General features: G+C 42.9%; 1 protein-coding gene across 3 annotated transcripts in view; it reads right to left on the bottom strand.

Annotated features, from left to right (window-relative positions):
- LOC143301185 (uncharacterized) overlaps window positions 1–12787 on the bottom strand; it is a 60890-nt gene that overhangs the window by 32481 nt on the left and 15622 nt on the right. The gene's annotated exons all lie outside the window — the stretch shown is intronic.

The raw sequence follows: 12787 nt of genomic DNA, 5'->3' as shown, positions 1-12787 counted from the left end.
CACAACAAGCTACAACATACTGAATGTCAAATGCTATGGTAGTTATAATCTACTGAATATTACCATTTACAAGGCATTCAACAGTCTCCTACTTTCTCTGAAAAAAAAAAAGCAAAAAAAGCAAAAGACAACATACACACACAAAAGACAACAACAAAAACAAAACAAACAAAAACACCTCCTTTACAAACAGAGTGGAGGAAAGACCTCAAATTATGCAGCCAGTTATCTGTGCATTAAACCTCAACACCTGCAGGCATGTGTTTACCAAAACCTCTGCCAGGAGTAACATGAAGGAAGTTTGGAGAAGAAAGACAGCCTGTTCTTCACTAGTTCAGTAAACCTGAGTGACAACTGTAAGATCTGGCTTGTACCATCTTCAACAGCGGACAAAAAATTACAGTTAGGTAAGTCTAGATCAACTTCAAGGGGACAAAAAAAGAAAGAAAAAAAAAAGAAAAAAAAAGAAAAAAGTCCAACCACCACCACCAGACCACAGACAAGGGATGACCAAATCTGACCATGGACCACCAGACAGGGGACGCAAGGTTCGATCCATGGTTCAACTTATCCAAGATATCAACCTTCTTCTGAAATAAGGTCAACTCATGTGAGGTGTGGATTAAATTGACCTTTTTCTGGCAGAACGTTAACCTATCCAAGGTATGGAAAGTCCAACTTTCTTAAACTGGTTACTTTGTTTGAAAAATAATTAAGGTTGTGATAATTTTCATTTTTCCTGTCTGTGTTGCACTTGTACCCGATGCATGTTAAACAAAATCTAGTTATCAAATGCATTTATTGGTTTATGTACAATAATTTATTTTGTGAATCTCAGTTGCATGCAGACCATAATTTCAATAAAGGTTTGGGGTACAGACCTGCATATGTATCTTGTATACATAATTTCATCATCTCCCCCCCACCCCCCCTTTTTTTTTCTTTTCTCTTTTCTTTAAAAAAAAACAAATGATTTGGACCTACTTACATTTTGTCACACTGGTTCATCTGAACCTTCACAAGTTCATGTTTTAGTTCTGAACTCCCATTTTCAGAGCTTGGACTTGTGTGCAGCTTCATGTATTCGTTTGCTTGCAACACACATTTTCTCACTCTGTCAGTCTGTGTTTCCGATTCTCAACATAAGAAATGTGAAAGGGTAAGAAGTTTCAGTGGTGCTACTGATTGGGGTTTACTTTTCCTGTAACATGGAACAGGACTTTGGTCGCACAGCTGTAGATGGCAAAAAGGCTGCAAGAAAAAAAAAGCATTCCCATACTGTTAGTTCTGCCTGGTAAAATAACTGGGGGTCTTATTTCCCAATAAATGTCAGACAGAGAAAGAGAGCTGTCTTCAACTGGTTCAAGTCAAAATCTGAGGATAAAAGGAGACAGAGCAGAGAATCCTGGAACATCTGAGCGGTTCTTCCGCCCCCGCACAGGTGCACCATTGGCTGTATTACAAGGCACTGGTTGTTTTTTTAAGCCCCATTTCCATCCCATTAATGTGTCCTCTATCCATGCCAAACAAAACATCCTGGGGCTTGGAAAACAAGGGTGGAGGGTAGACATGCATGGCATAGTTAATTGAAGGAGGTGTGCAACACACAGTCCACCTGTTAAAAGCCTGATACATAAACTGACACTGAAACTGAGCAGCTGGATCTGAACACAAGATATCATCATACTGGTTCCAAAATAACCTATTTTTTCCCCCTGCATCGTCTTTTTACTGGTTCAGAACATTGGTATTTTTCATCTGCTGTCCTTTACTGGTTCGAAGGCCTTTTTCTAGCTTAAATGTACATTCAGACACTCACAACATCCCCTTTAACAAGTGAAGCCTCCTTGCGCTCTGTCTAATTTTCCCTGTCCAACCTTTTCATTCTTAAACAAATTTCACTTTCAGGTAAATCAGACAAGCATCGCAGAGACTGGAGCGTCCATCTGACAAACAAGAAGATGATGAGCATAGTCAACCTCATTCTTCTTGTTGGCCCAGTTCTGTGGCATTTCATCAGCTTGTCTGTTGATGTAAGTTGTTTGTTTGTCTGCTCAGCTGTTGACTGACTGTTACGTTTGAATTACATTTATTTGTACTTGTTCCTTCTAACACTGCCTTTGTGGGCTATAAACCCATGTGTTCACTCATCTAAGTATGACTTTTTTCCATTATATGTGAACAGCCATTTTAAGCCTTGCCATGAAAGCTGCAACACTTGTTTAAATGATGGTATGTTCATGTTTTTAATGTGTGTGCATGCACGTGTATTTGCGCACATGTGTATTAAATTTTGTGCACGTAAACGTGTGCAAGTATGTTCATGTGTTTGTATTGTACATATATTTGTGTCAAAATGTGTGTGTGTTTGTGTGTGTGTGTGTGTGTGTGTGTGTGTGTGTGTGTGTGTGTGTGTGTGTGTGTGTTTGATAGAGAGCGAGAGAGAGAGAGAGACAGAGGTATGTATGTGCGCGTGTATAATATATATATATATGTGTGTGTGTGTGTGTGTGTGCATGTGTAGATCCGCATCTGAGAGTCTGTGACTGCTGACATGTTTTAGTTTGATGCAAATGTGATCTGTCTGAATCTCCAATATCCCTGGTTTAAGAGAGATAACGGGAAACATATGGTGGGGAGAGAAATGGAATGGAGCAGGGGAAGAGAGAGAGAGAGAGAGAGAGAGAGAGAGAGAGAAGAGACTGTGACCATGACAGCGACAAACTGAGAAAGTCATGAGCTTGAAAATTATATACACACAAGACCATGTGGATGACCATGTGGATGACCATGTGGATGACACATCTTGCTACATGCCAAAATAGATGATGTCATTCCTCTGATCTGGAGAAAAGACAACTTATCAACCCACTAACACGACCACAGCAATGCTTTTAAAACTGCCTTGTCCTCAGGGCCTACCAACCCAGGTGTCACAACTGCTACCTTCAAAGAGGCTGTACTACTACTGGCCACTTGCGAACACCAAAACACTTTCTACATCTCAGCTTGACAAATAAAAGTCCAAAGTGACTCTGGAGGTGATTTTTGTTGTTGTTTTTTGTTTTTCTTTTTGGTTCTTGTTGTTCGGTGGTAAGATACTTTTTTTAATCATGGAAATCAGAAACCCAACAAGAACATACTTTATTCATCTCCTGTACATGTGTACACAACAGGTCTGACCAAACAATTATATTTTATTGTCATGTGTGGCTGAATCATGCAGCGGTGTGGCTGAATCATGCAATTCTCTCCGCACTTTTGTGGAATGATCTACATGTATCTGCAATGATGACACTTGTTCAAAAAGAGGAAAAACACCATACAAATAAAAAGAAAGAAAAAATGTATGTATATATATGTATGTGTATGTGTGTTATGTGTGTGTGTGTGTGTGTGTGTGTGTGTAGCTTAATGGCCACCTGTGACATTTCCATCCTCTTCTTCCATTTCAACACTGCAAGGTTATGTGTCTTCCATCAAGGTATAAGTTCAGACAATATATCAACTGGCATTTCATTTTGCACTTCAGGAAATCATGTCAAGATGTACCATCAAAACAAACTTACTCAATGATTTCAAGAACCTCTCTACAATAATTAAAAAAAAAAGAAAAAAAAGAAAAGAAAAAAAGAAGAATATTGTTTCTACTATTAGTATAACATACATAATACTAATGACTATACTTGACAGCATTATTTTCATGACATTGTCATTAATTTGATGCTATGTGATCATTTCTGTTGATTCAATGAATAGATCAAACTCACAATATCATATCTTCAAGTTCAGATCATTAATTTTTTTGTCTGTGAAACATAACACACACACACACACACACACATACACACAAACATATGCAATCAAGCCATCTCAAAATGAACTCAAAATGATAAATGCAATCAGGAGTGTACAAGGGCTGCAAGGCCTCTTTCAGTTCCAACTACTTCTTTCCGCACATGTGATTCAGACTGAGAAAACCCCCTATTTCTTTTTTCTTTTTGTCAATGAACATAGAAGAGGAGAGGAATGGGGGAGAGGGAGAGAGAAGAGATAACAGGTAGAGATTAAAATGATCTATCAGCAGTTTCAACCTAAATCTCGCTGGGTCTGGATGCTTGCCAACCATGAACGTAAGAATCCTACAGCCTACAGCCTGCGTTTTTATCAGAAACTGGCAACCCATGTCAAACTCAATTCATCTGCCACAGGAATCCTGGGACAGGGGGAAACTGACATACCCGTTTCCTCCAAATATCCTCTTTTTTTCCCAACACTCTGTAAAAAAAATAAAAAAATAAAAAATAAAGAATCTTCAACAGAATGCTGAAACCAGAAGGGCATGGTTATCACTGTAGGGTTAACTGGCAGACTGCTAGCAAAGGTGCAAAGAACACTCAGCAGCAATTTAAGGTCGCCATGGGCATTTCCAAACTCCCATCCACCCCCAGCCCCCTCTCATCCAGCCCCCTACTACCACTTCCCCTCCCTGCTCACCACCAGATAAGAGGATGCCCAACTCACGCCACCTGCATTTCATTCAGTGCCAAACACCGAAGTGATAAACTCTTTCTGGCTACACATCTCATTGCTACTACCACGGGCAGTGCAGTGCAGAGAAGGGAGACTGCAGAATGAGCTGCTGACGGGAACAGCTGTGGCCATCAGTTCCCTGCATGGAATGGACAGCCCCACCTATTGGAGTCAAGGCCAGCTGAGGCCCCTTCAGTTTCACTGGTATTCTTGATGTAATAACTAATATTCTATAGTGGGACTTGCAGTGGGGAGCTCAGTGGTTAGGCACGGGCGGGCTGGTTTTTTCTTCTTCCTCTTTTTTCATTTTTTCGTTTGTTTAGTTTCCTGTTTCTTTGTTGTTGGTGTCTTTCCAAGTTGATATTTCTTCTCCTAAACATGTCCAGGGACAGTACTAATGTTGACCATCGCTGATTTCTAATGTTTGGTGTTCTGAAAGCGTACACCCGCCAGACAAACAGGCAGATGGGGAGAGGTAGGGAGAGGGAAGAGAGAGAGAAGGGGTGGGTGGGGGAAGACCAAAGAGAAGTGCGGGAAGACGGGGAAGTGGATATTTTTCTTCGTAAACGGGCTTTTGTTAGAAACAAGCATTAAATAATGTCAAGAGCAGCACCCCCCACAACCCGCCACTACAAACTGCCAGCACACGTCCAGAACTGTCCAGAACTCACTACACGTATACTCTGGCCTGTGGCAGCAACTTCACTTAAATCTGTGCACCTATCTCAGGCATACACATGTCTTGCACTGCAAAGTATTTTAACAACCAGAATATATATGCCGAAAAACGCATGTCATGCACTGGGAAGTATTTTTACTGCCAGAAACAGAAACATGTCGATACGTCTCAATATTAGAAATAGAACATCAGACAGAAAACTGGGCAGAGTGAGACAGGGTTGTACAGACAACGGAGGGACATCGAAAGGAAAACACACACACACACACACACACACACACACACACACACACACACACACAAGCGCGCGCGGGCGCACACAGAAAGAGAGAGCGAGACTGTCAGACAGACAGATGAGACTGAAACAGACAGAGAGAGAGAGAGAGAGAGAGAGAGAGAGAGAGAGGCTGGGGCTCAGAGCCTGGGGAAACGGCAGTTTTCTTTGGTCTGAGTGTCATAACTAATTTGCCTAGGAATTTGCAACTTGGCTTCCCAGATGGGAACGCTGGAAGCCAAAACACACACGTAACCACGCGCACGCACGCACACACACACACACACACACACACACAAGCACGTACGCACGCGCGCGCGCGCGCACACACACACTCACACACACTCCAGATATTCCTGTCCTCCAAAGCCGATAAGGCCATTATCTATATTATGCATTCTATCTGGCCAGCAAGCATTCTGACCTCTATAAAAGCAGCTTCGACTGACTGATCTTTTGCGTTATTGATGGTGATCTATTGTGTCGGAGACTCGTGTTTGGAGGATACAAAATACTACCGGTCTTGGCTGATTTTCGATGATGCGTTGACAGAATTTCAACAACAAAATTATACGAAAAGTGAGGCTGGCAAGTAGATGTGAAGAGGTAAAAATATGGCATGTGCATTATCTTTTATCGTGTGACTTTATTTCTGTTCAATCATAATCTCAAAAACGTGCCATCGAAAATGGGTGTAGACATTGTACAATGCTGATGATTCATGCTGTTATCTGGGAGGGCAGCCCGAATGTCACAGAACGCCATGACATGAAAGTGACAATACATGTATCATGCCATTCCCTTTTGAAATGACTGGCCACTCTTCGGGATGCCAGCAAGCGTTTACGTTCGTGAATTTTTGCTTCATCGCGAAGCATGACTGCGTGCGTACGAGCGTAAATGTGTGTGTGTGTGTGTGTGTGTGTGTGTGTGTGTGTGTGTGTGTGTGTTTGTGCAATTATGTGAGAAAACTCGGAGACTCCAAACAAACCTAATTCTTGAAATGTAATGAACTGCTTCCTTCGCAGTGATGCTGTTGTGCTCGCTCTCTCTCTCTGGCTCTCTCTCTCTCTCTCACCTGGTTTTTACTACTTTATCATTTGCATAATTATATTTACATGGAAATAACAAAGACGACCTCCTCCTGAGCTACACTGATTAAGCACCACCACCACCCTTGCTCATCAACGTCTTTCAAGTGGCACTTCTCTTTGAAGTCCTGCGTACGTTCTGGAACCAACTGATGAACACTTCTGTTGCACGATAATGGTTCGCTGGATGACTTTCAGCAAACCTGTGCGTTTGGTGGTTGGTACTTCATTGTATGCTTCTTATGCTTCTTACTTGAAAATATTCCTTCACATCACAAATCTCCCCCACCCCCTCTCTAACTTGTATTTCGGTACAATCATCGCTTGTATACTAACCCAGCGTTTGTTATCTCTAATACTTGGAAACACTGAAAATTACCAACTGTATGGTTACTGCCAGTGGTTGGTGTATGTGTATGTACCTTGTATAAATCGAACCCTGGTTAAGTTAACTAATATATATATATATATATATATATATATATATATATATATATATATATATATGTAGCCGGGTTGGCTACGATCTTCGTTGGGCCAGCTTAGCAGACGATTTTTGTGACTCGCCGAAGGTTACCAAGGAAGTTGTAAATCGGTCACAAGTTATCTCCCTTTACAGGGAACCGTATGATGATTTTCATCAATTTGTTAAATTATAAACACTTCCTTATAGATGAGATTATAGTTTTGTGTTATGGAACTTCAGAACGATCATACTTCTCAACTGTAATGATATCATTTGGCCAGAAAGCCTATAACTTTTTAAAACTAATATTTATGTGAATGAGTTTTGGCGCGATCTTCGAAATCCACTCAGTTGAAACATACAAAATACCTTCGTTTTCTATAAATCGATATAGTTACCGTGGAATTTAGAATGTGCATTGAAATGTAAATGATTAAGCCTTCTTCTCGTGTACTGCTTTCCGTGTACACCTAAGTTATAGGCATGCGATGGTACGAAATGTCTGACGGCATTTCGGCGCCACAAAACTATCTCTTCTTCAAGCCATTGGAATTCGTCAGTGCCGATTTGAGCAAAATACGTTTTTACAATACCTACACATTTTTATATCGTGTCTTGCAGATGTTTGCATTTCTGTTATCAATCTGATTAGTATCGTGCATGTATAATTGTGTTGTAGTTGGTTTAAACGAAGTATTTCATTGTCGATCACAAGTGCCAAAAGCACCGCCAAGCGGTGCCGACACGGGAGCTATCCGCTGAGTTTTCTCTTGAATTTTTACATAAAAAATCTTTACTCTAGAAGCAGATTTTATAGATGATTTTTATATAGTTGGAAATTCAGGATGTTCAGTTACTTAATTGTTACAATTATATTACATATCGCGACGTATTAATTGTTGTAATGTACAAAAATGATACATGAACTCGTTAAAAGCTCGTTCATTCAGTGACTCTTTTTATTTACAGTTTTTAACTACATTATTTTTGTAGAAAATGGTTTAGCTTAAGAAAATGCTCGTCTCTTGTAGTTTTGTGTGATATATAATATGTCTATGTTAGTTCCCCGAGCCGAAAGTCAGAAGCCGCTAAATTTGGTCAAACAAACACAAGCTTGGCCCCTCAAGGCTCGCGGAGGGCCGGTTTCGTGAGTCGCTTCGCGGCGCTGGCTTTGCGGTTCGGCGGAACAGAATATAAGGAGTGAGCGAGTGCCAGACATAGAGAGAACTCTCCTGGTCTGGAAGAATGAAAGAATAAAAGAAGAAAACCAGCGCACTGCCTTCCCGAGTCTACCTTGCCTGGCTGCGGCTCTCTTCTGCAAACACCTTCTACCTGTCTTCACCTTCTCCAACACCACCTTACCACCCCGTCACAACTGGCGCTGCGAGCAGGATTAGGAGAAGACAGAGAGAAGAGAGTGCAGCAGGTACTTCAAGTCCACGCAGACTGAGTAACGTCGCCCATCAACATGGCCCAATCCGACTTCCTGCCCAAACTCCCGACGTTCTCCGGTGAGGAAACCGGCAGGGAAGTTGATGACTTCATCTGGGAGGCCCGTATGATCCTCCATCTGCAGCCCCTGGATGACGCGACAGCCTCTCTCTGGCTGATCTCAGCCCTTGCAGGCAGAGCTCGCCAGCAGATTGTCAGGCTGCCGGCGACAGAAGTGGACACGCCAGCCAAAATCCTAACACTACTCGAGGAGAACTGGGGAGAGCAGCGTGACACCACAGACCTTGCCACTGCCTTCTTCACTAGGCAGCAGCAGTCCAAGGAGACGATTGCAGTGTACGCGTCCCATCTTCGGTACCTCTGGACCAAGGTCAACAAGGCTGAAGATGGGATGATGCAGGTGCCAGCGACCATTCTCCGCGACGCCTTCGCCAGAGGTCTTCAGCCAGCTGCACTCAGGCGCGATGTCAGGCGCTTCATCAGAGACCACCCTGACACCACCTTCGAGGCGGCGAAGAAGGAGGCCCAGCGATGGCTGAGGGAGGACAGCGACGCTGACGACAGTCACAACGCCACTGTTGCCTGCCTACAGGCCCAGCTGGCTACATTGACGGCTGAAGTCAACAGTTTGCGACAACAGCAGCAGCAGTTCCCCATGCCAGCACACCGCCCACATCCTCCAGGACCAGCACATCATCCTCGTTGCTGTGCTGCTGACCGGGCCCCAGACCCTCCACACTGTGTCTGGTGTCAGCGGTCTGGCCACACTGAAGACCAGTGCCGGCACAAGCAGCGCTATAGGAAGAATGCCAGGCGACAGAAAGCTGACCACCAGACTCCAATGGCAGTCAACAACCAGTGTGTTGTCATCAAACACACTGAGCAATCTGGGTCCATGCCAGCTGCTCCAGCTCCAAACCAGCGACGCAGGAGACGCCGACGCAGACGGAAGCGCCACAGCACCACACCTGATCCTGTGATCCCACAGGTGTCACCTTCACCTTTACTCAGCCTCACACAGCTGAGAGGCAGCCAACGACCACCACCGGCTGTCACGCCGACTGACCCATCCCAACGGTCCTGCCATGTCAACAAAGTGTCAGACTCTGACACTGACACTGACACTGACAGTGGGGTGTGGCTGTTCAGTCCCATGCCAGGGCCCAGGACATCAGCCCAGCAGGCAGCACCAGAGCCGCCTCCACTACCACCAGCTCCCACCCCTAGGCGATCTCTACACCTGACGACGAAGCCAGTAACATGGTACACATCTGGTGTTCCTTACGTTGGTCAGTGACTTTGCTTAGTTGCTGTCTCACTTGAAATTTGAGGAGACAAGATAGGTTAATGATGGACAATGTGTGGGACTGATTGTTCTCTTGTTTTTGTTTTTTTGTCACTGAGCAGTTGAAATTTTTCAAAGATTGACTTTTTTCCCAAGCAAAGCTGTTGAATGCTCACTTATTTTTGGTTGATAATTGTATCAAATTGTATTGATGAAACTGTTCGCTGAACTGCAAATATGTTTTTGGGTGCTAATGAGTTGGTCAAAAAGAAGAGAGAGACAGAGAAAAAAATGACTCAAAGGAAACGTTTGTTAAAAAATGACAACTCCTTTCTAGTCTTCGTTGGGCCCGCGCTTCAGGTACTTCATCTTGAGGAATTTTGTTTCAGGTTCTCTCTAGTCAATACGGATGTGAAGCTGATGAAAAGGAATTATATGTTTATACAACTATTTTCCCACAGTCAGTGTATAACATGCCGATATACATTTCAGACAATTAACATTGTTGGGGCTTATTTTGTTATATTGGGAACACTGTTAATACAACAGCTCCCCTTATAACCTGTACTGGTTTTGGCTTTGGGGGTTTGCATTTTAAATAACGCCCCTCAAGAGCATTTGACTAGAGTCTACCCACTGGATTGCCGTGTGCATTTTAAGTATATACTGAACTTTAAGGGCTACATTTAAAATGATGCCCCTTTAAGAATTCAGTGTGGGCAAACCGTTTTGCCCTGACGTGGGTTATACATTTTGTGAAAATCTGACTCTGAGGGTTCACGCTCAAGATAACGTTCCTCGAGGGTTACTGATTATTGTTTGAGATTTTAATGGATTTTGCATTTTTCCGATTTTTGGAACTCAGTGTCTTGGGATTTGCACTTAAGATAATGTTTTGTGTGTTCGTTGGTTTGAATGGATGTATTAGTGCATGATTTAGGCCCCCTTTTATGTAGTCATGAAAAGTGCCAGCGAGGACGCTGGTTGTAACTGAGTAGGGGGGGGATGTAGCCGGGTTGGCTACGATCTTCGTTGGGCCAGCTTAGCAGACGATTTTTGTGACTCCCCGAAGGTTACCAAGGAAGTTGTAAATCGGTCACAAGTTATCTCCCTTTACAGGGAACCGTATGATGATTTTCATCAATTTGTTAAATTATAAACACTTCCTTATAGATGAGATTATAGTTTTGTGTTATGGAACTTCAGAACGATCATACTTCTCAACTGTAATGATATCATTTGGCCAGAAAGCCTATAACTTTTTAAAACTAATATTTATGTGAATGAGTTTTGGCGCGATCTTCGAAATCCACTCAGTTGAAACATACAAAATACCTTCGTTTTCTATAAATCGATATAGTTACCGTGGAATTTAGAATGTGCATTGAAATGTAAATGATTAAGCCTTCTTCTCGTGTACTGCTTTCCGTGTACACCTAAGTTATAGGCATGCGATGGTACGAAATGTCTGACGGCATTTCGGCGCCACAAAACTATCTCTTCTTCAAGCCATTGGAATTCGTCAGTGCCGATTTGAGCAAACTACGTTTTTACAATACCTACACATTTTTATATCGTGTCTTGCAGATGTTTGCATTTCTGTTATCAATCTGATTAGTATCGTGCATGTATAATTGTGTTGTAGTTGGTTTAAACGAAGTATTTCATTGTCGATCACAAGTGCCAAAAGCACCGCCAAGCGGTGCCGACACGGGAGCTATCCGCTGAGTTTTCTCTTGAATTTTTACATAAAAAATCTTTACTCTAGAAGCAGATTTTATAGATGATTTTTATATAGTTGGAAATTCAGGATGTTCAGTTACTTAATTGTTACAATTATATTACATATCGCGACGTATTAATTGTTGTAATGTACAAAAATGATACATGAACTCGTTAAAAGCTCGTTCATTCAGTGACTCTTTTTATTTACAGTTTTTAACTACATTATTTTTGTAGAAAATGGTTTAGCTTAAGAAAATGCTCGTCTCTTGTAGTTTTGTGTGATATATAATATGTCTATGTTAGTTCCCCGAGCCGAAAGTCAGAAGCCGCTAAATTTGGTCAAACAAACACAAGCTTGGCCCCTCAAGGCTCGCGGAGGGCCGGTTTCGTGAGTCGCTTCGCGGCGCTGGCTTTGCGGTTCGGCGGAACAGAATATAAGGAGTGAGCGAGTGCCAGACATAGAGAGAACTCTCCTGGTCTGGAAGAATGAAAGAATAAAAGAAGAAAACCAGCGCACTGCCTTCCCCCCCCCCCCCCCCCCCCCCACACACACACACAACACCTCCTCCCCCCCCCTTTTTTTTTTCTTTTCCTGTGCAAGAGTATTCATCTGTTTTACTATCAAATTGGGTTTTTCAACAGAATTTTGCAATGGACAACCTTTCTGTTGCCGCGTGATCTCTCTAACTGAACAGAAAGAATGCCCCCCACGCCCCCTCCTGTCTCTAACACTGACAGAGAGAGAGAGAGAGAGAGACAGAGAGAATAACAGAGGTGTGCTATCTCCCACCACCCTCTCTCAGTCTCTCTCTCCCGGTTCAGACATTTTTTCCAAACGCTTCCTGTATTTGCCACACTGACTGATGCCACCACGCATAGCGCTATCGGCTTGGACCAACGCCAATTCAGTGCCGGTACTCTCGCACCTGTCTGCCAATTATCCGTACCCACACAGACAACTTCACCTCTCTCTCACTCTCTCTCAAGAATTTGTAGATTTAACCCCATTTGTGATATTGTTTTTAGTTGTGTGTGGTTTTTTTTTCCTAAGACAGGTATCAGCACAAACATCACTTCCCTTCCCTAAATAATAATCCGTAGATGCAGAGGCTGAGTAAGAAATGCTTTCTGCATTCCATCTTCACAAGATCTTCAGTGAAGAGAAGATTGCCCGAGAGAAGCATGCTTCAAGATGAAAACGTTTTGCCATTCCTGCACAGTTTATTGCTCCAGCGTCACCGCGCACTTTCTGTCCGTCGCTTTCTTACCCCCCGCGCGCGCG

The sequence above is a fragment of the Babylonia areolata genome, chromosome 2 (assembly GCF_041734735.1).
Source record: "Babylonia areolata isolate BAREFJ2019XMU chromosome 2, ASM4173473v1, whole genome shotgun sequence".
NCBI lineage: Eukaryota > Metazoa > Mollusca > Gastropoda > Neogastropoda > Buccinidae > Babylonia > Babylonia areolata.
Note: the sequence above shows the minus strand (reverse complement) of the source record. Positions and strands in the feature narration are given on the sequence as shown.